Source organism: Arachis hypogaea, chromosome 17 (genome assembly GCF_003086295.3).
Source record: "Arachis hypogaea cultivar Tifrunner chromosome 17, arahy.Tifrunner.gnm2.J5K5, whole genome shotgun sequence".
Classification (NCBI taxonomy): Eukaryota; Viridiplantae; Streptophyta; class Magnoliopsida; order Fabales; family Fabaceae; genus Arachis; species Arachis hypogaea.
The window spans coordinates 105,923,716-105,951,208 of record NC_092052.1 but is presented as its reverse complement, the minus strand read 5'-3'; the positions used below and the strand labels follow the sequence as shown (position 1 = coordinate 105,951,208).

Below are 27,493 nucleotides of genomic sequence, written 5' to 3'. Positions count from 1 at the left end.
CCATCCATTAGGATGTAGTTGGGAAGGTGCACAATTTAGCTGCCTTAACACCTGACACTCGAAATCAGTAAATGGAAGTCTCACCCTGAACTCTTCCAAAACACTACTATACATATAGAAAAACTCAAAACCCTCCCCTCTGTGAAAAACCCTATCACCCGAAGAGCAGGGAAGCAACTCCAACCGAACCCCTGCACGCACCCTAACAATCTTACTACTATCAATATGCTTCACAGCATCTTCATCCAAAAATAGAGAAACACGATTCTTCACGTCCTCGTTAACCCAGTCATAGGACCAATCAATCTCCTCTTTTTTCTCCCTTTCAAACCCCATCAAAAACCAACAACAGATAGAAGAAGATGAAAAAGAAAAAACAAACAAATACAGGAGGAAGAACAAAGGAGTTAGCACATACCTCTCTTACTCATTCTTTGCTCCCAAATGCCTTTGATAAACAAAAGATAAAAGAAAGCCCAAGTAAAACCCCTCAGGACTCCAAAAGGGTTTTAATTAAACACACTTTACCCACATATTTTGATTTCACTACCTTCAGTCAAATCAGTTACATCAAAAACTATAAAACTGCATTGGAAACACGCACACACGTACATTAAATCATTTCTCTCTCATAATCATGACCATCTACACTCCCAATAACTGTTCAATAAAGCACCTTGAACTGGGGGCTACAAGGCATAACCACCCGCCGAACTATCCAGCAGCCGACTTATACATTATTTAAAGCTTAACCTGCTTCATAACATATTCCCAGGCCAAGCTTGGGGGCTGTGATCCGGCCGTTACAAATCCAACATCATAAATCGGCTTACTCATTCATAACTCGGCATTATTCACGTTATTATTCAGAAAGCTGGCGTTATAGTTCGGCATTACAGTGATTAATCAGCCATTAACGTCATTAATCGGCCACTTACGTTACAATTCAGCTTAACGGACTATTTTTAATTATGAAACGTCCAACTTGACATCTCACCCTTATTATTGCTCTTTAATACAAGCAATAAACAGAAAGTGTAACCGACTTGCACATAGCCTCCCATAAAAGGTATGATATCCCATCCTAAAAGGATACATTGAATTCTCAATACTGACTTAAGCTTCGGAGTGCCTTTGCAGGTACACTCCCCCTCCCCCCCCGTTTCTTGCTCAAAGCTCTATGCGATTGGATACCCTCTTGGAGTAAAGCTCGGATTATCATAAGGTTTATAGGTCGGCACCGAAGATAATAACTCGACGTCGACTCCCAGAGATGGAGCTCTCCCTCCAGGTATCCATACAAGAACAGTAGTTATTGTTGAGATGCAAAGAGGGGGAAGGCCGCGACAACACGAGTAGAAATCACAGCTCGAGCAAACACTGAGGCGAGAGAGACGAGCTCAGACGCGAGCACATGACACAGAGGAGGCAGCCAGAGGCGCGGCAACGGTGATGAGCATGCAGTGGTGGAGAAAGGTGGTGAACTAGTGATGAGAATAGATATGATGGAACACAAATGCGAACAAAAAGGAAATCAAAGTGAATCTTCCTTCTAGAACGAGGCGTGCAGTGGTCTCTGTCGAGGAGTGTAACTCTTTGGTTATAAAGAGTCAAGATAATCAAGAATCAGGGTGATTAGTTATGACAATTGTAGAGGACTAGTCTTGGTTTAAGTGTGCTATATAAGTAGAGAAGTAGAATTCTATTTAGGTTTCTTTAGTGACTCATTGTTTTTCTGAACTCAATTCAATATTGCTATTCTTTAGTTTTCTATTTCCCTTTCTTCCTTTTACTTTTCTACTATCAAAGTTACTGTTGCAAGAATCCTTTCATGGTATCACGAGCTTCAGGTGTTTGATCCATGGCTTCCTCCAATGAAGATTATGCCAATTCCAATTCCAACAACACTCCTCCCTTCTCTTCTATTATCAACAATTTTCCCCTAAATTTCTTTAATCAGAAACCCTTACACCCAATCAGTGACAAACTTGGTGAGAATAATCACAAGACTTGGCAACAACAAGCTCTCTTTGCAATTTAAGGACAAGATCTTGAAGATCATCTCCATCCAACACGAATTCCTCCTCAATTTGATTCCACGGCAAATCAGCAAGCTGGGATTGAATCTTAACAATTCAAAAAATGGAGGCAGGATAACTATAATCTCATCTCATGGATTCTCACCTCTATAGATTTTGATTTCAAGAGTAAAATGGTTGGGTGCATCTTTGCTTATGAAATTTGGGGAAAATTGAAGAATATTTCAAGAAATCCATCAAGTATAGGGTCAAACAACTCAAAGCGCAACTCAAATTGGTCAAGAAAATGGTATGTCTGATCAAGATTATGTCTCAAAAATTAAAAACCTTGCTGATTCTTTGGCAGCCTTAGATTACCCTCTTTCGACAGAGGAACATATAGAAGCTATTCTTGAGTGTTTAAATGAAGACTATCAAAGTCTTTTAATCACAATCAATGTGAAACCTAAAATGTATAGTCTATGTGAAGTGCAAACTCTGGTATTGACTCATGATGACATGATGAATAAGTTCAGAAAGCCAAATAATGTTCTTATACAAGCTAATTTTACTCAAAGTTCTTTTTCTTCTATGCCAAATACTATGAGAGGCAGTCCGATGAGAGGAAGGAGGAGAGGTGGAGGTCGACCTTTTAAAGGTGACAGGCCTTTTTATCAACAACTAAGATCTCAATGTCAAGTTTGTGGCCGATTTGGACATATTTCTTGGCATTGTTTTCATAGATTTGACCAACAGATTCCTCCACCATCACAAAATCAAGACACTCGAATGAACAACTACAACTCTCTTTCATCGACTGCTTCCACTTCATCACAAGTGAATTCTATTGCATCTACTCCTCCTCCACCTACAAATACCTTTCACAACCCTGCTGTATTCCTTGCTGTACCATCTACTGACTCTAACCCAGCTTAGTATCCAGATACAGGTGCATCTCATCATGTAAACTCTTCTCAATCTAACTTGATTGCATCATCTGAATACACAGGGCCAGAACAAGTGCAGATTGGTAATGGAATAAGTATTTCTATATCTAATATTGGACACTCCTTTTTGTATTCTTTATCTTCTAAAAGATGATTCTCTCTACTAAAGTTGATTCACTGTCCTAATATAACCAAGAATCTGATCTCGGTATCTAAATTTGCTGAGGATAACTTTGTTTATTTTGAATTTCATGCCTTTTTGATGAGCCACTATTTTATGGTTTATTTTATACTGAATTGAATGGATTATGTCAACTATTCTCACACTTATTCATGAAAATTGCATGTTTTTAAGTTTCCTTCCTAATTTCGTGCTATGATTGAAAACATGCATCTTTGGCCTTAAAATTGCTAATTTTAATCTTCTCTTATTTCCATTCGATGCCATGATATGTGTGTTAAGTGTTTTCAGGTTTTATAGGGCAGGAATGGCTTAGAGGATGAAAAGAAAGCATGCAAAAGTGGAAGGAACACAAGAAATTAAAGTCTTGGGAAGCTGGCCTCGACGCGCATGCATGGACGACGCGTACGCGTGACCAGTGCAGCAGGCAAGCGACGCGTATGTGTGGACAATGCGTACGCGTGACCTGGAATTTGTTCAGCGACACGTATGTATGGCTGACGCTTACGCGTGACGAGCGTCACGTGCTGCAATTAACAGAATTCGCTGGGGGTGATTTCTGGGCTGCTTTTGACCCAGTTTCAGGCCCGAAAATACAGATTAGAGGCTACAAAGTGGAGCAGGAAGGGGGGATCATTCAGTTCTCATTCATTCACACTTTAGGTTTTAGATGTATAATTCTAGAGAGAGAGGTTTTAGGGTTTTTACTCTAATTTCTTCTTAGATTTAGATTTAATTTCTGTTTGTATTTACAATTCCTTGCAATTTATTGTTCTAGCACTTTTGTTCTTCAATTCTACTTGTTATTTCCTTCACTTTGTTATCCTTATGTTTATGCACTCTTGATACTTTGGATCTTTATTAATGCAATTTATATGTTCATGTTGTTATTACTTTCTTCAGTTGTCATTGTTAAATTCTTTCAATTGGTAGTTGTTAGATTTTACTATTGTTGCAATTTTACCATGCTTTTGTTTTGTGCCTTCCAAGTGTTTGATAAAATACTTGGGTGGTTTTTAATTTAGATTTTTATGTTCTTGACTTGGATTGATTATTTAGAGACTCTTGAGTTATCAAAAGTCTTTTGTTGATTGGTGATTGAAGATTGCCGGTTAGCTTGAACTTCACCAAAGCTAGTTTCTCACTATGAGTTGACTAGGACTTGTGAACTCAAGTTGATTGTAGGCACTTCACCTTCCTCCATTGGTTAGAGGTTAACTAAGTGAAGGCAATTCACATTTACCATCACAATTGATGATGATAATGAGGATAGGACTTCTAATTCTCAATCCTTGCTAAGAGCTTTCTTAGTTATTAGTTTATTTTTCTCGCAATCTATATTTTCTTGTTTCTTATTTCAAAAACCCCAAAAATATACTTTTCCATAACCAATAATAAACTACACTTTCCTGCAATTTCTTGAGAGACGACTCGAGGTTTGAATACTTTGGTTAATTTTATTGGGTTTGTATTTGTGACAAACAATCTAAACGTTGATTGAGGTTTAATTGTCGGTTTAGAACTATACTTGCAACGCGATATTTTTGTGAAAATCTATACCGACATTTTACTGAGTTATTGATTCAACCGGTGGATCATTGGTCGAACCGGTTAATTCGGCATAATTAAATAATTATATAAAATTTAATTATTTTTTTATGATAAGTACTTTTATTTTGTTTTTATAAAAATAATTATCATTGTCAAATTTTAATACTTTATTAATTAGTTTATATTTATTGTATTATTATATTATTACTAGTGTATGTTCCCGTACCCTGTACGGGATAATATATAAAATTATATAAAAATTGTATTAAAAAATTAAATAAAATATATATAGTAATTATTATTATAAATATTTTATAAAGTTATAATTAAAATTACTCTCTCAGGATTTTAATATTAAAATATTAAAAATAATTAGTATTTATCTTAATCAATTTGAATTTATTGAGTGATCATCTCACTCGTCTGCTTAAACAACTATTAGGAGTTAGAATCTCATTTTGTGTATGTAGCAATCTATTGGCTAGCGGTAAACTCTTAATAAATAGAGCATCAATACGTAGTTAGACTTGGCAAGAGTACCCGAATACGTGAGTACCCAACCCGTCCATACCCGGTTGGGGAGGGTAATAACTTGACCCGAGTCGGGGCAGATTTTACTTAGGACAGGACATGGTCGGGTTTAGTGTGTACCTGCCCCAGATATATACATATAAACACTTTTTAGGAATTAGGATTTGCCTCACATCACAGATTCAGTGATTCACAGCTTCAGTCCATACTCTATAGCCATGCAAGAGAAACCCAGTCATCCTCACTCAGTGTCGTCTTCTTCTCGGCTTTTTCACAAAAAATCTCATAGCTCTCGTCATCATTGTTGCTGAGCCCATCACCGCCTAACCCTTCACAGCTCCCATCTTCCTTCATAGCTTATGTCGCCATCGCTGCTTATCCTGTTACCGTCGTTGTTGAGCCCGTCGCCACCTTTCTCCTGCCGAGTTCCTTTTTCTAGGTAAATTCCCCCCCTCTCTCTCTCTCTCTCTCTCTCATTGTGAGTCTGTTAAGTTCTTCTCTTCTTCTTCCACAGACTCATCACTTATTCGCCGTCGCTATGAGCCCGGGCATTGCCGTTGTAGTTTCATCTGAGTCTATCACCGAATAAAATAAATTTTTGATTCAAGTTAAACCAGTTGGAAATAGGCATGCATGAGATCATTTTTTCATGTAATTTCTAAATTTTCTCATCCGAATTTGATCTATGTGGTTGAGTATTTTAGTATGGCGATCATCGTGGTTTCGTTACGATACTAATGTGATAAAAGTTACGGTAATTTCATAACTAATAAATGAGATAGACCAGATTATTAAAGTAATCAAGGAAATAACATTCAGATGTGCGCATAAAATTTATAAGATGTGATTATCTTAGGAAAATATATATGTATAGTCCAAGTGGAAGATTGTTAGTAAATTATTTTTTCTTAATATATTTATGGATAATACATACATTAATTATAATCGCAAATTAAGTAATTTCACATTAAATGACTTATATAACGGTGATCTCATTTATTCTCATAAATATTGAATTAAATAAATCATTATTACTTTTGATTTGGATAAATGAGATTAAAACCATAGATACTATTTTATTTGAGTTTTAGGGTTTAATGAGTGTCACACTCAAATATAAATAATGACTTCAGGATTTTGGTCTCTAATAAACCACTATTTTATGGTTTATCTTGTGCTCAATTGAGTGATTTTATCAAGTCTTTGCACACTTATTCATACAATTGCATGATTTTACAATTCCTTCCCAATTTTGTTCTATAATTAAAAACTTGCTTCCTGAGCCTTTAAATTATATGTTTTTAATTTCCCTTTATACCATTCAATGCCGTAATCTGTGTTAAGTGCTTTCAGGCTTTATAGAGCAGGAATGACTTAGAGGATGGAGAGGAAGCTTGAAAAAATGGAAGGAGCACAAGAAATAAAGGAGATAACCAGCGAGGAGCGACGCGCACGCATGGCTCACGCGTGCGCGTGAATCAGCGTTCTCACGGCGACGCGTGCCCGTACCTGACGCCTACGCGTGACATGCGAAGATGACCAGCTGCGCGTACGCGTGATTGACGCGTACGCGTGAGTGATGCGTACGTGTGACTGATGCGTACTCGTGACGTGCGCCACCTGCAGAAATTGCAGAAAATACTGGGGGCAATTTTGGGCTGAGTTTGGACCCAGTTTTCGGCCCAAAATCACAGACTAGAGCCAAGGGATGAGCAGAGACTCAACACACATTCTCATTCGCATAGTTTTTAGTTTTAAATTGAAATCTTAGAGAGAAATCACTCTCCTCTAGGTTTTCTTCACATTCATAGTTTTTATAGTTTATGCTTTTGATTTGGATATTGAGAAGAGTCACTACCTTTGTTGAAATTTCATTATTCTAGTTTGTTTTCTTATTCCGTTACTCTTTTGATTACCTCTTAACCCTGTTCAGATACATATGTTTATGATTTTGGGATTTATCAATGCAAAGAATTACTTTTACCTTTAATTAATTTTCAGTTCTTATTTTCTTTAATTTATTATGTCATCCTTTTATTCCCTTTATATGTCTGTGAACGTTGTATTCATGTCAATGGAGTAGGCTCCCAACTTGACTTGGGGGTTGATTAAAAGGAGACCCTTGAGTTGGAATACTCAAGTGTTAATTTCAATTGGAAGTTGTTGGCTAACTCTCTATTTACTAATGCTAATCCTTCCATAAGGAGAGGATTAGGACTTGTGAATAAGAGTTAGCTCAATCACTTGACTTTCCTTTATTTAGTAAGGGTTAACTAAGTGAAAACAACAACCTCTTGCTATTACACTTGGGAAAATCCAACAAGGATAGAACTTCCAACTAATCTTCCCCCGTTCAAGGCTTTTTATTTGATTATATAAATTCTCTTGCTACTTTTCATCACTTTAATTTACAAATTATTAATTTTCTGTTCTCCAACTCTCAAAATTTCTCGGAAAACTCCTGACTAATAAAATAGCACTCTTTTGTCAACTCGTTGGGAGACGATCTGGGATTTCTACTCCCAGTATTTTTATTTTAAATTTGTGACAACCCTTTTTAAATTGATAAGCGGATTTTCGTCGGTTAAGAACTGTACTTGCAACGCTGTTCTATATTAAAATTCTTAATTGGCAAATTTTCGCCCATTCAATTTTTAGCACCGTTGCCGGGGAGTTGCAATTTTGTGCTAAATTATTGGTTGGTGTACATATTTTTAATTTTTTTGCATATTTTATTTTATTTTATTACCATGAGCTGTATGTTTCTTTCATTGAATGACGCGTTCACTGCCTGATCCGAGCTTAGCCGCGTTTGATCCTGTAATTGAAAGAACTATTTCACGTATTAGGCGAGCTCGGCGTCGGTTAGCCTCTGAGGGTGGTGAAGTGGTTACTACCAATTCACCAGTCTCTTCTGAAGGCGAATCTGAAGCACCATCTGAGGAAGAAACAAGCTCCTTTTCTACTGATTCTGTTGATTTACGTGCAGGTGACATGGCAGAGCCCAGAAGGATTACTCTCCAGGAAGCAGGAGCTCCAGACTTTACCCTGTAACCGTATCAAGCGCGTCACCCAAATCTGGCTACAGATTTTGAACTAAAGACTGTGCTAATCAACTTACTGCCCAAGTTTCATGGCTTACCTGCTCAGGAGCCCATAAAGCACCTCAGAGATTTTCAAACAGCCTGCTCAACTACTAGGTGTCATGGTGCAGATAAAACTACTATTTGGCTATATGCCTTCCCGTTTTCTCTTAAAGAAAAGGCAAGAGAGTGGTTCTACACTCAACCTGAAGCAGTCGTTACCAATTGGGATCTGCTCAGAAGGGAATTCCTAGAAAAATACTTTCCAGCTAAAGTTACAGATAGACTGAGGAAAGAAATTTCCTGCATCATTCAAGGCGAGTCAGAGACCCTTTATGAATATTGGGAACGTTTCAAGAATCTCCTAGACTCATGCCCCCACCACAAGATTGACCAGTTGGTGTTGATCAGCTACTTTACACAAGGCATGAAGCCTCAGGATAAGACTACATTAGATGCTGCAAGTAATGGTTCTCTGAAGAAGTACAAGACGGTGACAGAAGCGTGGCAACTGATCACCAATCTAGCTGAGTCTACCCGGAATATCAGGCACAGGAACAACCATCCCAAGGCTATTGCGGAGGTTTCCTCTAGTAGTGAGACTGCTACTCTCACACAGACTCTGGGAGAGATGACCAACATACTGAAGTAGCTACAGCTGAATCAACAACAACATCAGCCTCCCCCACAATAACAGTGCCAACAGCTGGTTCCTAAGAGAGTATGCGGAATATGTGCCTGTTATACTCATTACAATAATGAGTGCCCGCAGCTCCAACAAGAAGACAACACCTTGGCAGTTACTCATAATTTCTATGACCGCCCAAATCAAGGGTACTATCAACAAGGTGGCAATTATAACCAAGGTGAAAGCTACAATCAAAGTTGGCAAGATAATTCCAACTAAGGCTGGAAAGACAATTCCAACCAAGGATGGAGGGACAACTACAACCGAGGAGGAAAAGACAACAGTGGGAATCAGAGGTGGAACAATAACAACAATAGACAGCAGAACCCTCCTTACTAACAGCAAAATCAAAACCAGCCTTACAGAGCACCTCACCAAAGATAATCCCAAGCGTCTCAGAATAACCAACAGCAGGCCCATCAGCTTACTTACCCCCCTTCTTCTACCAATGATGAGATGCTTCACTCTATTGCACAAGGACAGAAGGACATTCAGAATACACTTACCTCTAGTATCAATGGTCATACCTCCACTTTACAAGCTCTCATTTCCCGACTGGAACCACCTTCTACCCCCAACAATCAACCCTCAAGCTCCAGTGCACTACCTTCTCAACCTTTGCCTAACCCCAAAGGTGGAATTAATGCCATCACTTTAAGGTCCGGTACCATTATAAACCCCGATTTTGTAGTTTATCTTGTACTTAATTTGGGGAATTTTATCACATTTTCTCACATTTATTCAATGAAATAGCATGGTTTTGTAATTCTCCCTTAATTTGTGCTTAAATGTGAAAACATGCTTTTTAGGCCTTAAAATAGCCAATTTTAATCCACTTTAATTCCATTCGATGCCTTGATATGTTTGTTGAGTGATTTTAGGATCATAAGGCAAGTATTGGATGGAAGGAATGAAAAAAAAGCATACAAATTGGGAGAACTCATGAACAAATGAAGGAATCGTAAAGTTGTCAAGCCCGACCTTCTGGCACTCAATCCACCATAACTTGAGCTACAGAGGTCTAAATCAGGCGGTTCCAATTGTGTTGGAAAGCTAACATCCAGGGCTTCAAAATGATATAAATTTTGCTATATTTTGCTTCGTGCTTAGGGGCGCGCACGCGCCATGTACGCGTGCGCGCCGATTCTGCCGTGGGTCCACTTTAATGAAATCGCCCCCAGCGATTTTGCAGCTCATTTTGGGCCCAATCCAACTCATTTCTGATGTTATCGAACCCAAGGATTGGAGGGGGAATGAACCAAGTAGTCATAGTTTAGTTTTTATCATGTTTTAGGTTAGAATTCTAGAGAGAGGCTCTCTCCTCTCTCTAGATTTAGGGTAGAAATTAGGGTAAAGTTATGTTAATCACTCTCAAATTTCTCTTTTAATTCTTGTTTTGATTTCAATTCTCTTTATGGTTTATTGTTCTATTGTCTTTGATCTTGTATTTTCTCTTGTTAATTTCTTGTTTTACTCTCTTTTATGTTTATGAACAATTGATGGATCTTAATTTTCTTTAATGCAATTTTATGTTTGATGTTCTTTTAATTGATGATTTGAATTGTTGATTTACTTTTCTTGCAATTGGTAGTTGATAGATTTTACTATTCTTGCACATTTATTATGCTTTCCTTTTATGCCTTCCAAGTGTTTGATAAAATGCTTGGTTGGATTTTAGAGTAAATCTTGAGCATTCTTGGCTTGGAAAGAATAATTGGGCAATCTTGAGTCATGTAAAACCCAACTCATGTTGGTGATCTAGAGTTGTTAGCTAATATTGTTTCCATTGACGCTAATCTTTTGCTAATTTAATTAGTAAGTTGATTAGGACTTTTGGATTGAGATTAGCTAGTGCTAATATTGTTTTCATTGACGCTAATCTTTTGCTAATTTAATTAGTAAGTTGATTAGGACTTTTGGATTGAGATTAGCTAGTCTTGTTAGACTTTTTCTCATGGAAGATAATATGATACCTTCTTCCAATGTTGGAGATGACGTAATAAGATAAATTCTTGTTTATAATTGTGACATAATTAATTAGTCTTGTTTGACATTCTCCCTATGTGAAGATGACATGATACCTTCTTTCGTTGTTGGAGTTGACTAAATAAGATGAATTAATCATTGCATGACTAGGATAGAAAGCCTATGATCTCAACCTTGCCATGAATGTCTCTCTTTATTAATTGCTTTCTTTAATTGTTATTTTACTTTCTTGTCATTTATTTTATTGTCCTCTTATCAAATCAAAACTCCTTTACCCCACTTCATAGCCGATAATTGACCACTTCATTGCAATTCCTTGTGAGACGACCCGAAGTCCAAATACTTCGGTTAATTTTCATTTGGGGTTTGTTATTCGTGACAACCAAATTTTTGTATGAAAGGACTATTGTTTGGTTTGGAAACTATACTTCACAACGAGACTTCATTAGATAAATTCTAAACCGTCAAGAGTCCGCTCATCAAAATGGTGCCGTTGCCGGGGAGTTGCAATGGTGTTATGTTATTGGCTATTGTGAATATTGTGAATATGTTTGCTTTTTGCTTATTTGTTAGTTTTTGTTAGTCTTAGAACTTTGTTGCTTATTTTTGTTAGTTTTTGTTTTTGTTCGTTACTATGAATTCTCACCCATTTGGCTATGAGTTTGGCTCAGATTATATTGTAGGGAATAGAAGCTATAATGACAATATGCATCAAGGATGGAACAATAAAAGGTGGGAGGAGCCTCAAAGGATTGATCACCCTTCTTGGCAACAACAACCTCCGGATTCTTATGGGTATAACTCTCATTCTAATGCATATCAATCTAATGGATGTGGTGACCCTTATTGTGATTGTCAACAACCACCACCATATGCCTATGAACCACCCCCTCAACATGACTTTGAACCACCTTACTCACAAGTCCCCTACCACCAAACACCTCATTATGACCATAATCCTTATCCACCATACCAACCACCTTATGAACCATATGAATCATACATAGAACCACCACAATCCCAACACAACTACTCTCAAGAACCACCTCCATATACACCAACTCTATACCCTTTCCAAGATGAACTAACTTCCAACTATAATGCCTTCCCCTCAAACAATGAACCCTCTCTTCCACCACCGCCCTCCGATGAAGCCTCCATGTTGGAATTGAGAGATCTTGAATCTCATATCTTAAGGCGACAAGAGGAGGATGAAAAGAAGTTTAAAGAGCTAGGAGCCAAGATGGTTATCCTAGTGGAAGCTGTTAGCAATATGGCCTCCTTCCGACTAAGCCTAAGCAACCAAGACACTCCCATTGACGAATGTGGAGAGGCAATTAAGGAGCATAGTGAGGGAGTGAGTTTAGAGCTTCAAGGTGAAGAAGAGAAGTTAAAGCAAGGAGTGCAACAAAAGGAGGAAGTTAAGACAATTGAGCCGGAAGAAGTGGTTGAAGCCTTTGAAGAGGTTGACCAAGAGATGGATTCAATCATTGAAGAATTATTATGTATAATTGAATCCTCTCCAATTGAGTTTGACATAGAGGGTAAGGAAGAAGATACCTCACCTCCCATGCCCTTGGTAAGCAATGAAGAAGAGATTGAATTGGAAGGAAGCTACCAAGAGGAAGAGGTTGAAATTGAAGAAGCTTGTGAAGAGGTGGAAATAATCAAAGAAGAGCACAAGGGAGTGAAACTTGCAAGACCATTGGAGACATCCCTTCCTAAGTCACCATCCAATACAACATTCAAGTGGGTAAAATTCTTATCCTTAAGCTTCACTTTCTCACTTGAATATGGTTTGATTAAAAATGACGGTCAACTTAGAACTCTTTGTGGAGTTAAGAGTAAGAGAGAGTTGTGTAGTGGTTGGAAACATCACTCTAAGTTCATGATGGTTGCATGCTCAAAGTTGAATGGCAACGTTTGGTGTGGAGCTAAATTGTATGGGTCTAGGAGAATGTTTGGATGCTTAATTGAGAATTCCAAGGCTAAACCACCCAAGTGGAATCACGATGATCAATTTAAAGATGGGTGTCAAAACAAAGTGTGGGATCCCGGATCGCACAAGGAGAATCAAATTTGGGAGCCCATGGTTTGTGTGGAACTCCATCAAGGCTTGGAGTTATCATCTTTGAAGACTAAAGCTTATTGGAGATTCAAGCATTGGTGGATGTTCAAGGATAGCTTCAAGCACAAGCCACCTTAAGAGGAGCTCCCCATAAGTCCAACTTAAGGACAATAAACAAAAGTGCTAGGTGGGAGACACCCCACCATGGTAAACTCTTTTCATTTTTATCTCTTTTGTACATATTAATAAAATTAGTTTAATTCCATGTTTTGTTTTGTTTGTTGAGTTTATTTGGTAGTTTGATATGTTAAATAAGGTTTTAAGGTGTTTTGGGTAGATGTTTGGAAGTTTGGAATGCTTGGTTTGGTGCAAGAACTTGGAAAAATTTTGAAAAACAGAGCACCAACCCGCGCGTGCGTGCACCTGGCGCGTACGCGCACCTCAAGCATTTTCGACCATCCACGCGGACGCGCCATGTACGCGGACGCGTGGATGCAAAAATCTCACCCCTCCATACATTGACCCGAGAGTTGCGCCTACACTGCACCAGCACCATGCCTACGGCACAAACCACCCGCGGTGCGCGCACCTGGCGCGTACGTGCCGTCGAAGCTAATCGCGCAATGCGCGCACACGCACGTTGTGCGCGTGTGTGTCGATAGCTTCACCTGCCCTCCTGGTACATATTCCAGAGAGTTATGCCCAGTTTGTGCCTATTATGTGCCTGCAACCCACGCGTGCGCGCACCTGGCGCGTACGCGTCCTTTGGCCAAACTGCGCATCGGCGCGGAAGCGTGCATGACGCGTCCGCGCCGGCCAAAAAAATTTTTTTCTTTTCTTCCATTTTCTCTTATTGCAGTTGTTTATTTTCATTCATTGCATCTTAATTTTGTTTTTATAGCTTGTTCTTATTTTATTTTCTAAGTTTCTTATTTTAATAATGGTGTTGGATTCTTTTATCCAATTGTTGAGAATTTCTTGGTTAATCTTGGTACTTTTTGACTTGTTTGATATTGTTGGGTGATGAAACTTTTAAATCAATGCTTAATCTTGTATAACTCTTATATTCTTTGTGCATTGATATGAACTTGCATGTCTTTCATGACCCACTCTTTCTAGTTGAACTTGATGCTTTTGAGTGCTCTTCATGCCTTGACTTTACTCTTGCATCAAGTATTAATTGATATGCCCTTTGCCTATATTGTTTTCTCACTTATATGCGTAGCTACCATATAGTTGAGAACCATACTTTTATTTGGCATTAGCCCCCGCCTATATTCTAATGACTTTCTTATCTTTGTTGTAGGCTTAATTTTCTTTCTTTTTCTCTCCTCTGAGGTTGGCCACCAAAAAAAAGGAAAGGGATGGAAAAGCTTCTAAATGGGGCAACAAACAAGTCCTTCCGCACAACCTTTTGAAGGAGCTCATCAATTGTAGCACCCGTCCACCTTGCTCTTCTTTGCATGCACCGAGAACGGTGCAAATTTCTAAGTGTGGGGAGGTCGTCCGACCGATTTCCATGGGTAACAAATTCCTTTCAACACCAATTTTTCAATTTTTGTCTTTGTTAGATTAGTTATTACATTGCATGATAGGTTGAATGTTAGTTAGAATTTGTACATATTTTATCATTTCTTTTTATGATAGGACTACTTGGTTAGGGTGATGATTTCTTTTCTAAGAAAAATTGTTTTAGGGCACCCTACCAATTTGAAAAAATTTTTCTTGTTGAACTTGCTTGAAGAATTTATTTTGGAACATGGTTTTTGAGCTAAGAACACAAGCATGTGAGTTTTGAGTCAAATTGTGTGGTTACATCTTATAACCACTTATTTTTCATTTTTGTGTATGTTATTCTCTCTCTATGATTGTAATCTTTGATTTGTTTGATTCTTTATGTCCATTATTCCATGTATACATGTATTTATATGATTGAGGCCATCATTTTATTTAGCTTACTTACCCAAATAGCCTACCTTTCATCAACCATTGTTAGCCAATTTGAGCCTATTTAATCCCTTTTGTTCTTAATTGTAGCACATCACTACCCCTAAGTGAAAAATAATAAATGTCCTTAATTTGAATCTTTGATTAGCTTAGGCTAGTGAGAGTGTGTATCATTTGGATATGGGAAACTTGGGACATTGGTTGAGGTAAAAGTGTAATTTTTATTTTTGTTGAAAATATTGGGAATTGGGTGCATACTCATGTATTAAATATGTAAAACCATATGCATTGATATGTTTGTATATACTTTAAAAAAATGTGTATGTAAAAAAATGTAGAAAAAAAATATAGAAAAAGAAAAAAGAGAAAAAGAAATAAAAAGGGGACAAAAATGCCCCAAAGTAAAGTTCAATAAAAACCAATGCATATGGAATGTTAATTAAAAAGAATGCATGAGTATGTGAAAAAGTGGGAATCATGGGTAGCTAGGCATTGTATTAGAATTATATAGGTTGTTATATGTGTTTGGTGAGAGCTTAGGCTAATCAAAGATGCAAATTTTAAGCTCACTTAACTATATACATCCCTACCTTGACCCTTGCCCCATTACAACCTAAAGACAAGTCCTTATGATGAATGTATGCATGCATTGAATAATTGTTGATTGTTAGAAGAAAAACAAATCTTGGAAAGCATGAGTAGAAGAGAATTGAGTGAATCGACCCTATACACTAGAGCGACTAGAGCAGATACACTTCCATTGAGGGTTCGATACTCAATTCCTTGTTCCCGGCTTTCACGAGCTTTTCTTCTTGCAAGTCTACTTGTGCTTCATTTTGATATTTGAATTGGTAGAGTTTGTGAGTCGTCATATGACCTTTACCCTACTTGCTTATATATGTTCTTGGAGATTGATTTACTTTTGACCAAGTAGGTAGAATCATTTTGCATTTAGTTGCATGCATGTAGATAGGTTTGTATAGTTTATTTGCATTGAATAAATGTTCATACCCGTTCTTTGTCCTTCTTTATTCTTAGCATGAGGACATGCTTGGTTTAAGTGTGGGGAGATTTGATAAACCCATATTTTGTGGTTTATCTTGTGCTTAATTTGGGAAATTTTATCATATTTTCTCACATTTATTCAATGAAATAGCATGGTTTTGTAATTCTCCCTTGATTTGTGCTTAAAAGTGAAAACATGCTTTTTAGGCGTTAAAATAGCCAATTTTAATCCACTTTAATTCCATTCGATGCCTTGATATGTTTGTTGAGTAATTTCTGGATCATAAGGCAAGTATTGGATGGAAGGAATGAAGAAAAAGCATGCAAATTGGGAGAACTCATGAAAAAATGAAGGAACCGTAAAGCTGTCAAGCCCGACCTCCTGGCACTCAATTGACCATAACTTGAGCTATAGAGGTCCAAATGAGGCGGTTCCAATTGCGTTGGAAAGTAACATCCGAGGCTTCGAAATGATATAAATTTTTTCATATGTTGCTTCGCGCTCAGGGGCGCGCATGCGCCATGTATGCGTGCCCACCGATTCTGCCGTGGGCCCACTTTAATGAAATCGCCCCCAGCGATTTTGTAGCTCATTTGGGCCCAATCCAACTCATTTCTGATGCTATTGAACCCAAGGATTGGAGGGGGAATGAACCAAGTAGTCATAGTTTAGTTTTCATCATGTTTTAGGTTAGAATTCTAGAGAGAGAGAGAGAGGCTCTCTCCTCTCTCTAGATTTAGGGTAGAAATTAGGGTAAAGTTATGTTAATCACTCTCAAATTTCTCTTTTAATTCTTGTTTTGATTTCAATTCTCTTTATGTTTTATTGTTCTATTGTCTTTGATCTTGTATTTTCTCTTGTTAATTTCTTGTTTTACTCTCTTTTATGTTTATGAACAATTGATGGATCTTAATTTTCTTTAATGCAATTTTATGTTTGATGTTCTTTTAATTGATGATTTGAATTGTTGATTTACTTTTCTTGCAATTGGTAGTTGATAGATTTTACTATTCTTGCACATTTATTATGCTTTCCTTTTATGCCTTCCAAGTGTTTGATAAAATGCTTGGTTGGATTTTAGAGTAAATCTTGAGCATTCTTGGCTTGGAAAGAGTAATTGGGCAATCTTGAGTCATGTAAAACCCAACTCATGTTGGTGATCTAGAGTTGTTAGCTAATATTGTTTCCATTGACGCTAATCTTTTGCTAATTTAATTAGTAAGTTGATTAGGACTTTTGGATTGAGATTAGCTAGTGCTAATATTGTTTTCATTGACGCTAATCTTTTGCTAATTTAATTAGTAAGTTGATTAGGACTTTTGGATTGAGATTAGCTAGTCTTGTTAGACTTTTTCTCATGGAAGATAATATGATACCTTCTTCCAATGTTGGAGATGACGTAATAAGATAAATTCTTGTTTATAATTGTGACATAATTAATTAGTCTTGTTTGACATTCTCCCTATGTGAAGATGACATGATACCTTCTTCCGTTGTTAGAGTTGACTAAATAAGAATTAATCATTGTATGACTAGGATAGAAAGCCTATGATCTCAACCTTGCCATGAATGTCTCTCTTTATTAATTGCTTTCTTTAATTGTTATTTTACTTTATTGTCATTTATTTTATTGTCCTCTTATCAAATCAAAACTCCTTTACCCCACTTCATAGCCGATAATTGACCACTTCATTGCAATTTCTTGTGAGACGACCCGGAGTCCAAATACTTCGGTTAATTTTCATTTGGGATTTGTTATTCATGACAACCAAATTTTTGTATGAAAGGACTATTGTTTGGTTTGGAAACTATACTTCACAACGAGACTTCATTAGACAAATTCTAAATCGTCAAGAGTCCGCTCATCATACCACACTGCCATAGAGGAGTCATGAGGAGCCCTGCTCAAAGGACAATACTCCAGTTGAAGATATTGTTGAGGTCGAGGATGTTGAAGAAGAGGATGAAGTACAAGACATGGTTGAAGAAGAAACAGCTCAACCAGGGAATAGAGCACCAAAGGAAAATGAAGTCACAAGAGAAGCCATTCCCATTCCGTTTCCACGCCTTGCTAGGAAATCCAGAAAGCAGATGGAGCTAGACCCCAAGATGGTGGAGATCTTTAAAAAGGTTGAGGTAACCATTCTCCTTTTTGATGCCATTCGCCAGGTACCTAAATATGCGAAGTTTCTAAAAGATTTATGCATGAATAAAGATGAATTACAGGATTTAGAAACTATTCCTCTAGGTAGCACTATATCTGCTTTAATGGGTGATATACCAGAAAAATGTAGTGATCCAGGCCCATGCATGGTAACTATTACTATAGAGGGTGTAAAATTTTTCGACTGCATGTGTGATTTAAGCGCGTGTGTTAGTATAATGCCATTGTCTGTATATGATGCTTTGAGGCTCCCTCCCTTAAAAAGGTCGGTAGCACATTTTGTTTTGGCAGATAAAAGCATTATCTCTGTGGTTGGAATTGCTGAGGACGTGCTGGTGAGTATTATGGGGCTCACATTTTCTATTGACTTCTATATCTTGGAGATGCCCCCTAATGACTCTTGAAGACCATCATCCATCCTCCTTGGAAGACCATTTCTGAAAACTTCAAAATTCAAGTTGGATGCATTCTCAGGAACTTATTCCTTTGAGATAAATGGCAGAGTAGTGAGCTTCAACCTGGATGAAGCTATGAAGCACCCTCCGGAAGATCATTCCATCTTCCAGTGCGACATCATTGATGAAACTGTAGCTGCAGTTCACCAAGAAGAAATAGAAGAGAGGCACATGGAGCAAGGTGCAAGTGTGGGGACACCCCCTGAACAAGATGAAGATACATTGCCATCTTCCCTAGCTCCAGATAGTCAAGTGCCTAGCCATGAGCATAAAATGGAGTTAAAGCCCCTTCCACCCCACCTCAAGTACGCTTACCTTGAGGATCATCAGAAGCTCCCAGTTATCATTGCAAGGAAACTCACTCCCCAACAAGAAGAGCAGCTGCTTAGTGTGCTGAGAAGACACAAGAAGGCAATTGGGTGGAGTTTGGTGAACATAGTAGGCATCAGCCCCTAAGTTTGTGAGCACAGAATATTTTTAGAAGAGGGAGCAAGGCTTGTTCGTCAACCTCAAAGGCGGCTGAACCCCACCATCTTAGAAGTTGTCAAGAAGGAAGTGACCAGGCTGCTTGAAGCTGACATCATCTATCCAATCTCGAATAGTGAATGGGTCAGCCCAGTACAAGTGGTGCCCAAGAAGTCTGGAGTCACAACAGTAAAGAATAAGCATGGAGAGCTCCTGACAACTAGAGTGCAGAATTCCTAGAGGGTGTGCATTGATTACAGGCGCCTCAACCAGGCTACTCGCAAGGATCACTACCCCTGCCATTTATTGATCAGGATATTTTCAAATCCATATAGCTCCTGAGGATCAGGAGAAGACTACTTTTACATGTCCCTTTGGAACGTATGCTTACAAGAGGATGCCTTTTGGCTTATGTAATGCACCGGATACTTTCCAAAGGTGCATGATGAGTGTTTTCTCAGATCTTATTGAGAATTGTATGGAAGTTTTTATGGATGACTTTAGTGTGTATGGTGATTCATTTAGCCTTTTCTTGGATAGTTTAGCTAGAGTATTAGATAGGTGTGTTAGTTCAAACCTTGTATTAAATTTTGAAAAATGTCACTTTATGGTAAAACAAGGTATTGTTCTAGGACATGTTATTTCTAATACTGGTATTTCTGTAGATCCAGCAAAGGTAGATGTGATTTCTAGTTTTTCTTACCCCTCCTCCGTGAGAAAAGTCTGTTCGTTCCTTGGTCATGCAGGTTTCTACCGGAGATTTATCAAGGACTTCAGTAAGGTAGCATTGCCCTTATCCAGACTGCTGCAGAAGGATGTTGAGTTCGAGCTGAGTGAGGACTGCATGAATGCGTTTGATAAGTTGAAGATCGCCTTGACTCAAGCTCCGATTATGAGAGGACCAGACTGGAGACAGCCATTTGAGATTATGTGTGATGCCTCCAACCATGCAGTGGGAGCGGCACTGGCTCAGCGCGAAGGTAAGGATCCTTTTATAATTGCTTATGCTTCTAAGACCTTAGACGCTGCTCAGTCTAATTACACTACCACTGAAAAAGAGCTTCTGGCTATTATTTTTGCTCTGGATAAATTCCGAGCCTATTTACTTGGTACTAAGGTGGTAGTGTACCCAGACCATGCAGCTTTAAAATATTTATTAGCTAAAAAAGAGTTCAAACCAAGGTTAATACGTTGGATATTGTTGCTGCAAGAATTTGATTTAGAAATTCAGGATAGGAGTGGTTCCCAGAATTTAGTGGCAGACCACTTGAGTTGCCTTGAGCACATTAAGGATGACTCCACTCCTATAAATGATGCTTTTCCATTTGATAGCTTGCACAAAAAATCTGAAGTAGTTCCTTGGTATGCACCTGTAGCTAACTATCTAGTTAGTCATACTTTCCCTCCTAATTTTACTAAGCATCAAAGAGACAAGCTGAAAAGCGAGTCCAAATATTATATATGAGATGACCCATATTTATGGAGGTATGGCGCTGACCAGATAATTAGGAGGTGTGTGCCTCAATCAGAATTCCAGTCAATTTTAAAGGCCTGCCACTCTTCTGAGAGTGGTGGACATTTTGGCCCTCAAAGAACAGCTAGAAAATTTTTAGACTGTGGATTCTGGTGGCCCACTCTTTTTAAAGATGCTACTGCCTTCTGTAAATCTTGTTCCCCATGCCAAAGGTTTGGTAATATATCCAAGAGGGATGAGATGCCCCAACAGCTTATGCTATTCTGTGAAATTTTTTATGTTTGGGGCATTGACTTCATGGGTCCATTCCCAAACTCTAGTGATTTCTTATATATATTGTTAGTTGTAGATTATGTTTCTAAATGAGTGGAAGCAATTCCTACCCATACTGATGATGCTAATGTTGTTGTCTCCTTTGTTAGAAACCATATTATCTGTCGCTTTGGATCACCACGAGCAATCGTGAGTGATCAATGCACTCACTTTTATAACAGGAGATTAGTATGTCTACTGAAGAAGCATGGGATTGTGCACAAAGTAGCAACAACCTACCCTCCTCAGACCAATGGGCAAGCCGAGGTGTCTAACAGAGAGATAAAACGCATACTGGAGAAGATAGTCAAGCCTCATAGGAAGGACTGGAGCACCAGGCTTGTTGATGCGCTCTGGGCTTATCGGACAGCGTACAAGACATCCATCGGGATGAGTCCCTTCTGCCTAGTCTATGGAAAAGCTTGCCACCTCCTAGTGGAGGTGGAACACAAAGCTTTTTGGGCTGTAAGGGAATGCAACATGGGATTTGAGAAAGCTGGTGCTGAAAGGAAGCTGCAACTAGCAGAACTAGAGACCCTTCGACTCGAAGCATATGACAACTCCAGACTATACAAAGAAAAGGTGAAGGCTGTGCATGACAAGCATATCAAGAGAAGAGAGTTCAGACTTGGGGAGCTAGTTCTCCTTTACAACTCAAGGCTGAGGCTCATGCCAGGAAAGCTGAGATCCAGATGGGAAGGTCCCTACAGAGTAGAAAAGGCAGAGCCATACGGAGTCTTCCATCTGAGTCACCCTTCAAGTTCCAAATTCATCAAGGTCAATGGACATCGCTTAAAGTTGTATCATGGTGAGAAGATGAAGGACAATAAAGAGCTAAAGGTCTCCCTCTTGGAGGACCCACCAACAGAAGCAGATTGAGCTTGTGGACCGTCCAACTTAAGGACGTAAAAGCAAAGTGCTCGGTGGAAGACAACCCACCATGGTATGATCGTTCCTTTTCGTTCCTAGTTTTATTTTCTTTTGTTTTTCATAGTGTTCATTCATAATTTCTGCATATTCATCGGCATTCTGCATTTTGCATTCTGCATTAAAAAAAAAAGCACACGACGCGCAAGCATCGCTAACGCGTACGCGTCATATGTGACTGCGTGAATTAAAGGAATTGAACAGAAAGTTGGGCAGGACTGGTACTGGACACGTGCCTTGTGCACAAGCAAGGCCACGCGTATGTGTCGCTTGCAATTTCAGCACACCACGCGTAAGCGTCCCTGACGCGTATGTGTGCCCATGAAAAATCGGCGTAAATAGTGTTTGGCCAGAGAGTTATGTTGGTGTGGGGTTAGAACTATGCTGGGAGCACAAGCTCCATTACGCATACGCGCCCCTGACGCGTGCGCGTCGTTTTCCCACAGTGGCCATCCACGCGTGCGCGTCCCTGACGCGCACGCGTTGTATGCATTTTTGGCTCTCGTGCGTATCAAATAGAGAGTTGTGCGTGCGCGGGGCTGCCTTTGCGCCATTCGCACAACCAATGTCACACGTACGCGTCCCAGACGTGTACGCTTCGTTTGAAATTAGCGCAATCCACGCATACGCGTGCCGCACCCGTACGTGTCGCATGTGACGCACGATTAAACTACTTCAGCACCTGATTTCAAATTATCCCTCCCCCAATCCTAATTATTTTCCAATCCTAATTATCTCTTCTTCTTTTTTCCTCCTTTCTTCCTTATTCCTTCTTCATATCTATTACTTTCTTCTTTCCTTCTTGATCTTCTTCATCAGGTTTATTTTTTTCCTCCCATCTACTATTTCATTATTGCATTTATTTATGTTTCTTTTTTCTCTATTTTTCTTTTAGCTTAATTATTTATGGTTCCTTTTTCTTTTCTTTTTCTTGCATTATTATGTTGGTATTGGAATTTTATTTGGGTATTACCTTACTATACTGAAGCTTGTGGACATTATAAGAAGTGAATTGACAATTGATATTCTAATTTGGCTCTCATATACATTTGGATTATATTATTTTCATTCCTGCATTAACTTGCTCACCAAGTATTTGTGAAAAAGCACCTATGGCATCTTGAACTCTATTTTGTTTTCTTCTTTTACTTGAATGCCTCTTTTTCACAACCCTTGCACTCTATATGCATTTGGGATTATCATTCAGAATTGTCATCATCTACGTGCTCTTTAATTTGGTATATTTAATCATTGGTGCTTGAGTTATGCCTCTCATGCCCCTTTTTGCATGCTTTTACTCTCTTGCATCTGATTAGTATGAATTGCCTAATTGCTCTTAATTGAGGTCTTACCTACATGTTGTAGCTACCATGTATTTAAGCTACTATCTTTTCTTTGGCATTCATTATCACTTGGATTTTCTTCCTTCCGGTTTTGGTCACCTATATTTTACATTCTTCCTATTTCCTTCTTCCTTAGGCATGGATACCAAGAAAGGAAAAGAGAAGGCCACTGACAAGACACCAGCAAGGAGAGGAACCAAGAGAATACTGGCAAAGGCACTACTGATGAGCGGATATTTTATACGCTTTTTGGGGTTAATTTCATATAGATTTTAGTATGTTTTAGTTGGTTTTTAGTTTATTTTCATTAGTTTCTAGGTGATGAGTATTTTGGTGAAAAATAAATTTCTCCCAAAACACACAAATCTAACCGGCAAGTGCACCGGGTCTCATCAAGTTTTTGGCGCCGTTGCCGGGGATTGATTAGATCAACAATGATTAAGTGGGTGAGAAGTCTAGATCAAGCATTTTCTTTGTTTTTGTTCTCTGCTCTAAGTTGAAACCAAGGTGTTTGAGTTATTGCCTCACTAAGAAATTCATCTCTGAGATATGAATTTCAATTTTCCTTGGTTGTGTATTTTACAAAATTCAAATGGAGTTCAACTCATCTTATGGTCAAACAAATTTTATGGGATATCACCCACCATCACCAATCTCTAATGGTGGTTGGGAATATCACCAACAAATTACAAATCCTGAGCACTCCAATTCATGGAGATTGGCTTCAGAGACACAAGATGAGCAAGAGAATCATATGGGATACCAACCACCACCACAAAATGATTCATATCATTATCCTCATGGAAGATAGAAGCATCGCCAAAGAATGGAAAAGCATCCACCCTCACGTCCCAGTTTCTCATTTGAAAGTTCTTCATCACTTGATTATGCCTCAACACAAAGTTTCCTCCAAAATCCATACCAGTCATCCCATCGATCACACAACTCATTCCACACCCCTCAACACAACTTCACCACAACACATTCACTTCACCAAAATTACTCTCGACCTTCATCTCTTGAATTAAAAGATGAGGAATACCTTGAAGGCATTGAATTAACAGATGAGGAATACCGTGAAGGCATTGAAATACAGAGAAAACTAGTGGAATTTTACACAAAATCCCCATCTTGGGAAGAAACCATCCTCGAGCAGATAAATGGGTCCTTAGAGCAAACAAGGGGAAACTTAGAACCATCAACCAGTGAGGATGAAGACAAATGTGTGGGTGAGGAAGTGGAAAAGCAAGATAAGGAGGCCACTGCATCAAGTGAACTTTCAATGAAGAATGAGGTGGTTGAACCTGAAACTTCACTTGAGATGACAAGAGAACATGAAAACTCACAACTCTCACAAACCTCCCTGGACCAAAATGCCTCAACATCTGAATCCATGATTGAAAGGTATGACGAGGAGATGAAGAAATGTTGGGAAGATAAACAAACCTCCCCCATGATAGAGCTATTAAAACAAATGTTGGGTGTAAAAGAGGAAGTGGAGGAGCAAAAAAGTGAAGAAGTCATTCCAAACTCAAGTGAGGCAAAGAAGTACATGAAGGAAGAATTCACAGAACCACCATTGCAAGAGACTCTTGATGAAGACAAAACTCCAACAATCACACAACCACCAAAACATGGATTCAAAGAAGTGAAGGCAATTAACAAAAGCACCAAGAAGAGGATTGTGACCAAACTACCAAGGACAACATTCAAGAGGAGGTCAACCACAAGCAATCCAACCCCTGGACCAATAGCAAGCAAGCTCAATCAAGCCATGTACAAAAGAAAGCTTGCTGAGGAGAGACCAAGACAAGGGGTAATAGCTGAATCTTCTCCTCCTTTGAAGTCATTTCTCTTAACAAATTGGAAGAAGAGGAAGAAAGTAAAGAACAGGTAGACAGTAGGTACATTTCTTTTCCTTGCTTTGTTTAAATTTCAATAAATTGGCATATGGTTACATTCTAAGTTTGGTGTTGCCCTGCAACAAACTGTTTTCCATCTTCATGGATGATTGCATCAATTTTACATGAAAGTGACACACCAAGATTCTAAGTTTGGTGTGTCACCTATTTTTCTATGCAAATCAATCCAGCAACATCACTTGTCTGCATAATCATATTGCCTTTTACAGTGTTATTTTTCTTCTTAGTTGGATAATTTTTGTTTTCTCTTTGTTTCATTTATTTACTTGTTTTTAATGCTTTCCTTCATTAACTGTTTTTGTTAATACACCACCAAGACATCCTTATTCATAACAGACTCTTCATTGGTGATTGTATTTAACATATAACAGTTTCTTTTGTTTAGTTTTAGTTCAAATAAATTGACATATGGTTGCATTCTAAGTTTGGTGTTGCTATGCAACAAAATTTAGTTCCAATTCTTACAAGATACTTGCATTAATTCCAAGTGAAAGTGTCACACTAAGTTTGGTGTGCCACTTATCTTCTATGCAAAGTATTATGCTCACCTTCTTAAGTATGCAATCACAATGTCTCTGTATCTTGTGCCTTGATTATTATCTTTAATTTTGCTTGCTTGAAACACATGTACTACTAACATTCCTTGTGTAAGACATTCATGATCCATCTTAGCCCCATAGCCACGGTTCTAATAGTTGCTTGAGGATAAGCAAGCATTCTGAGTTTGGTATGGGAAGGAAGAGAATGGGAGGAAAATGACAACAATAGAGAAGATGAACTACAAGGTTGTAAAGTTCCTTTTCCTCTCACTTGTTTCAAGCACCATAAACTGCATGATTGTCTGTACCTTCTCTGTATGCATGTGTGTATGAAAAGGCATAGTTTGATTTCTAAATTGCAACATGGTGCTATGTCATTATGATTACCAACTTGAGTTTTGTGAATTCAAAAGCAACAAAGTATCATGATCATAAACAAACAAGGCATTAAAGAAGATTTTAGCATGTGCATAAAAGTATTGGGAAGCTAGTATGTTTGATTGTTGCTTAATTGCATTGGATTTTACTTAATTAAAGTTTTCATCTAGGACATTTTGTGAAATATTTTGAAAATCATTAAAACCTTGAAAGCAAATGCAAAAATAAAGCAAGAAAAGAAAAAGGGAAAGAGTGAGAAAGCTGAAGGCTCTGAGTACCAATGGCAATTTATTTGCTAAGTACTTGTGGTGTTTATGTATCAAGCCAAATGCTTGAAAACAAAACACTTAGAAGTCAAGGCTAGGCTCAAAGTGCAAAAGCACTCCCTCAAAGCTCAAGGCTCTGAGCATCAATGATTAGAGAGTTAAGAAAAGAAAAGAAAAATGAGCTTAATGAAGTCCTCTAATCAAATGCTTGTGGTGCTTATGTATCAAGTGGTAATACTTGAAAACAAAGCATTTAGAAGTCGTAGCTTTGTTATCAACTCATGGGGCAAAGCACCCAAAAGGAGAAGCTAAAAAAAAAAATTCAAAAGCTTGTTTCAAGGAAGAAATATAAAAGAAAGATTTCATAAATTGAGCTAGATGGAAGCATCAATCATTTACATTTCTTTTGTGATTGTAGCATGCTTAGAAAACTAGCTTACCATGAACATTGAGTTGCTATTCTTCTTGCCTTGGATTGTCAATCTTTATTGCATGATTCTTTTCTTGCTTGGGGACAAGCAAGGTTTAAGTTTGGTGTTGTGATGACATGTCATCATGTCATGTTTTTCTATGCCTTTTTCCTTTGTTTTCAATAGGTTTCATGCACTTTCTTGAGCCATAAGCAAGCCAAGTGGGTAGATTTTCATGCTTCCTTTGATTTAATCAACCATGTATGAATTCATGCTATTTCATGAGGTTTTATGCTAAAATTGTCACATATTATGAAAGAATGAATATCTCATGATTTTGAGCATAGCTTTGATGTGTTTGGTTGATTAATGATAGGTGAAGAAGGCTTGGAGAAAGGGTGAAGCAAGAAGGAATGGCTAGGAGTAAAGAGAGGACAATGGAATAAGTTGAACCAGGAAGCAAAAAAAAAACTTTTGGGTGAAAAGTTAGCCTCAAAGTTAGACCCCTAACTTGGAGGCTAACGTTGGCACATGAAATTCACCCCTGGGCACCAAAAGTTTGCGCCAACGTTAGCCCCATAACTTTGAGGCTAACGTTGGCATGAAGAGAACCTCCCTGGGCACCAAAAGTTTGCGCCAATGTTAGCCCCCTAACTTGGTGGCTAACGTTGGCACATGAAATTCACAAGGGCAGGAGCAAAAGTTTGCGCCAACGTTAGCCCCCTAACTTTGAGGCTAACGTTGGCGCCACACACCACAACAGCTTGAAGGGGTATACTTCCAACAAGAATAACTTGAGCTACAGAGCTCCAAATGAGGTGATTCAAGAAGC

At 38.4% G+C, this 27,493-nt stretch overlaps 1 non-coding gene across 1 annotated transcript; it reads right to left on the bottom strand.

Moving 5' to 3' along the window:
* Positions 1-8,594: 8,594 nt before the first annotated feature.
* Positions 8,595-8,701, bottom strand: LOC112768421 (small nucleolar RNA R71). Its single transcript, XR_003185853.1, has one exon. It is a non-coding gene; the product is annotated as a small nucleolar RNA R71 (small nucleolar RNA).
* Positions 8,702-27,493: the final 18,792 nt, after the last annotated feature.